The sequence below is a fragment of the Bombus vosnesenskii genome, unplaced genomic scaffold (assembly GCF_011952255.1).
Source record: "Bombus vosnesenskii isolate JDL3184/JDL3185 unplaced genomic scaffold, Bvos_JDL3184-5_v1.1 scf7180000015320, whole genome shotgun sequence".
NCBI lineage: Eukaryota > Metazoa > Arthropoda > Insecta > Hymenoptera > Apidae > Bombus > Bombus vosnesenskii.
This window is the reverse complement of record NW_022883936.1, coordinates 269916-275179: the sequence shown is the minus strand read 5'-3', so window position 1 is coordinate 275179 and position 5264 is coordinate 269916. Positions and strand designations below refer to the sequence as shown.

At 44.4% G+C, this 5264-nt stretch overlaps 1 pseudogene; it reads left to right on the top strand.

Annotated features, from left to right (window-relative positions):
- The first annotated feature begins 3159 nt into the window (after nt 1–3159).
- LOC117241153 lies at nt 3160–4400 on the top strand (annotated as a pseudogene).
- Nucleotides 4401–5264: the final 864 nt, after the last annotated feature.

Genomic DNA, 5264 nt, shown 5'->3' with positions numbered 1-5264 from the left:
ACAAAGTAACGGATCTTTAGAACGGACACACGCAGTAGTAACAGACATGTTAAAATCGATACAGCGAAATTCGGATGAAGAATGGGACGATCAACTTAATTTTGTATGCCTTGCATATAACACAATGACACACGACTCCACTGGTTACACGCCATTCGAACTCACATTCGGACACCAAGCCTATCTTCCCTCCACAATATCCAAGAATCCCCAACGCACATACGCAAACGAAATCACGTTCCGCAAGAAAGAATGGGACTCTAGACTCCGACACGCTCGCGAAACATTGATCAAAAGTAAACAGCGATATCAGCGCGATCAAAGACGTAAGATTATAAAACCTCAATCAGTTTTCAAAGAAGGAGACTCCGTTTTAATACATAACGATCATAAAAGGCATAAACTTGATGTGGAATGGTTAGGACCATACACGATTGATAAAGTATGTACTCCGTACTATCTGATTCAAGACAAAAAGATACACGGTAATCGTTTAAAACCTTACTTTTCAGGTCGACGCTCCTCTTTGCCGGAATAATATCCGCGCAAATAAATATTACACCATTAGAAGAAAACCCTGTATTCGTAGAAAACAATGTTATAGTAGGATTTGACACTAGCGACATATGCGAGCAGATAAGCACAATAGAATCATATAAATTAACAATAGACTCACGTGCAATCAGCAAAGAATACGCTGAAGAGTTAGACAGATTACAAAATCGTATCAATAACCTAAAACAACTCGCAAAACACTTGAAAGCGTTAACACATACCCGAAGCACACGAGGTTTATTCAACATCATAGATTCCGTATCGAAAAGTCTGTTCGGAACTCTCGACGATGACGATCTTACGCTCATAAACGTGAATATGGACAAACTATTCGATGACAATAATAAAATCAAGACCATAATAGCTAATCAAACAGCACTTATTAGAAAAATTGTAAACTCAGAAAGCCTAAACCACTTAGAGAAATTATATAGCGATATATTATAGCAACAACAGCAGGCAAATATCGATAGATTTATGCTTAAGATGATCATGAAACTCGACACCGCGATGCAAACTTTACACTTCCAATTAGATGAACGTCTACGTCATGATATTAGGCAAACAAGGAATAATTAGTCCACAAATACTCGACCCCGATGAATTTATAGAAAATTACGCCAAGGCAATAGGTAGCCAGATGTACAACACCGCGATCTCTGCCAAAACCGAACATTTTCAATTCATACTCGACATCAGTGATCTTAAAATCTTCACAATAGATGACAAAATATTTTTCAAAATTATAATACCTTTAGTCTCTAACACAGAATGGAACATATTACAGGTATATCCTATCCCTGTAAGTAAGAGAAATGGAGTATTTTTGGCTCCAGTAGTCGAATATCAGATATATTTAACCTCAGGTCTTTCATTTATAAACGCTGATATCGAGTACTTCAACAAACTTTGTAAGAATCGAGCCGGAACCACTATATGCAAACAAACACTACCAATCCATGACAGAAACTCGAGAACCGATTGTCGCAGCAAAATAATAAACTTCAAACCTCACATTGAACATTGCCAAATAATTGTACTTAAGATTGAAGACATTAGCTTTATACCGCTCAAAACTAGCAACTTAGCAGTTGCGATACCGGCAAATCCGATAGAAATAGACACAATTTCCCAAACGATACATACCTTGCAAACACTTGACAAGCCTTCCATCATAAGAGCCAACACTTCTTGCGATATATTGTACAAAGATGAGCACATGCGTATAGGCGAAACAAAAAACGAAGTTAAATACGAAATCAAAACAAAAACCCTACCGCTCAAAACAAACGATAGTTTCACTCATCTGTTAGATAAACTCGAGCGACCATCAAAGATAATAGATAATTTACAAGGCTATAAAACCACGATGGATAAAATAGGCGACGAGATGGAAACTCTTAATTTCGAACATAGAACCAAAAATATACAATATTGGGGACTAACCATGCTCCAAATATTAGGGTACATAGCATTAGGCATACTAGGTATATATGGATTAAACAAAATAGGGGTATTCAAATGCACCAGGAAATGTATACCGAACAAATTATGTATCAATTTATTTTGCTGCCGAAATGAAACTGTAATCAACAGCCACAATGCGACAGCCCCACCAGTACCACTCACCCTGGGCTCAACACCCAACATCTATATTCCAACCAACACATACCACCTAGTTGAAGAGGAGGAATCAGCTGTAATTTTCAAGCCACGTCAAGTCCTATTCCACAAAAGTCTTCTGAAGAAAACTTGAGGGACCAAGTTCAATCTAAGAAGGGGGAAATGTCACAGGTGTAATTCGAGCAGCCATATGATAAACCAAAATTCCGAGCGCCTTATCACGTGTGACCGTCCGGTCAACATCCGTTCTCAGCCGCCTGGGTGGCATTCGGTCACTCTAGCCGTTCTCCGAAATATATGATAAGTACGAGCAAAGCCTTCTCCCACTCCAACGAATAAAAGAATATAAATGCTCCCTTCAAAATCATCCAGTCAGTCTGAAAAATTCTCAACTAGCCCAAGTATCAAAAGTGTATCATCGCGAACCGAAAATAATACTGTACAAATTGAGTAAAAATAAAAGAACACGATCTCCTGTTCGGAAATTGACAAGTTTCTCGTTTTTATCTTAATTTTACGCTACAGTGCCATCGATATCTTCACGCTCCTTCCGCCGAATTCTCGGAAGAGCATACACGTGCCAGTCGCGGCGGCACATTTAATGAACGCACGTTAGTGGGGATAACGATGGGCAACAAAGGGAAGAATCAGTTCGATCTGGAAGAGGACATTCTACCCCGAGCCGCGAATGGCGAAGAGAAGCGAGACAGCTATTCTTCGAGAGATCGGTCAATCGCCACTATTGTTAATCGTTATTCAACTGCTGTTAATCGTTACTATCGTTAATTGTTATTCTTTGTTATCAAGTGATAGAGTTTAATAAACGCTATTGTTGAATACATCTGAGTATTCCTTCCGCATCTATCACGACATTCCACTTCAAATTGGTGACGACCGACGTGATTTTTAGTGAAAGAGGTGGCCGTGATAGTGCTCGTGAGACGTTAAACACCGCGAATTTAAGACAGTTCGAAATGACTAACACCAACTAACGAAAATTCTGAACGTACGACGATCGGCGGGGTCAACGTAGACTCAATAAATGCACTCCTTCGCGTGCCACCGTTCTGGTCTGACGATGTTGACTTGTGGTTCACGATGCTGAAAGTGCAGTTCGAAGCTGCCCGGATCACGGGCGATCAGTAAAAATATCAGGCCGCTGTTGCACATCTCGACTAGTCGCACGTGAGATTAATCCGAGACGTATTGATCGCCCCACCAGCGACCGGGCGTTACGAGTTCGTCAAAAAGGAGCTCATCAAGAGATTGAAAGAGTCGGACGCTAAGAGACTCCGACACGTAATCGAGAAGGAATAAATGGGTGATAGGAAGCCATCCCAATTCTACCAAGACCTAAGAAACCTAGCCACCAACTCGTTAGCAGACGATGTCATCCTCACCGTCTGGGAAGGTCAACTTCCGTCGCGCGTGCAGAGTATCCTAACCTCCGTACAGAGCAAAGACCCGGAAACCCGCATTTAAATCGCCGATAGCATCTTCGAAGCCTCCCCGGAACCAGGGCAGATCGTCGCGGTCAGCGCAATCCGACTACCTGCAGTAACCCACCCACCTGGCCAGAACAGCGGAATAGGCGACTCTGTGGCAGCCGCCCTCAACGCGTTGGACGAGCAGTTAGCGCGAATAGATGCCCGAGTAAACCAGATTCAAGCGCAAGTAGCCGAGCTAAGAATCGATGAACATCGTCGAACACGATCACAATCGCGCTCGCGCACACAATTCCGTCCCCTTTCGCGCCCCCGCGATCCTCCGCGGCAAGACGGACTATGTTACTACCACGCACAGTACCGAGAACGCGCGAGAAAGTGCACATTCCCTTGCTCTTGGAATTCGGGAAACGGGACCAGCCGCCCGCAAAAGTGGAAAAAGACGACGGTTCGGCATCCCGTCGCATATTCGTAACGAATAAGAACTCGCGAATCTCCTATCTTATCGACACCGGCGCCGATATTTGTGTATACCCGCGCAACAAGTTACACGGACCCGTGAACAGAAGCGAGTACGAGCTGTTCGCGGCCAACGGAACACGAATCACAACATACGGCACCGTCGCGATCAATCTAAACCTGTCCCTACGCAGAGCATTCAAATGGGACTTTACAGAAGCTGACGTCAAAACGTCCATCATCGGCATGGATTTTTTAAGTCACTACGGGTTGCTCGTGGACCCGCGAAATAAAAGACTCATTGACACGACAACCTAAATGTCATCAAGGAGATACACCGCCACGACAGACGAAGTGTCCGTTAAGACCGTCATCGGCGAATCACCATAGCACCAACTCTTGGCAGAATTTCCAGACTTCACCCGCCTACCGATATTCGGAAGAGAGAGAATTCGACACGGTGTGGTACACCACATTGAAACCACACGCGGCCCACCAGTCTACAACAAACCACGCCGTCTCGCACCGGATCGTCTCAAGCAAGTCAAGGCGGATTTTGCAGCAATGATCGAGCAAGGAGTGATGCGGCCATCGAAGAGTCCATGGGCATCACCCCTGCATGTCGTCCCAAAGAAGGACGGAAGTCTACGACCATGCGGCGACTATCGTGCGTTGAACGCTCGCACCATACCCGACAGGTACTCCCCACCACACATCGAAGATTTCGCGCAACATCTGTACGGTAAGCGTGTCTACTCAAAAATCGACCTTGTCCGCGCTTACCACCAAATTCCAATTGCGTCCGAGGACATCGAAAAACCCGCGAGAACAACGCCTTTCGGACTTTTCGAAGCAACAAACATGATGTTTGGACTTCGGAACGTCGCGCAAACATGTCAGCGGTTCGTCGACGAAATCACACGTGGGCTCGATTTCGTCTACGAAATCGATGATTTTCTCATAGCCTCGGACGACGAAAACCAACATCGCGAACATCCGGAGATCTTGTTCAACTGTCTCAATAATTACGGCGTTGTGATAAACCCTATGAAATGCGAATTCGGCGTGCACGAAATCACATTCCTCGGATACTCGGTAAACCCCGACGGAATTAAGCCGCCGCCCGAACGTGTCGAAGCGATTGTAAAATTGTCGAAGCCCGCGAACGCCAAGCAACTACGT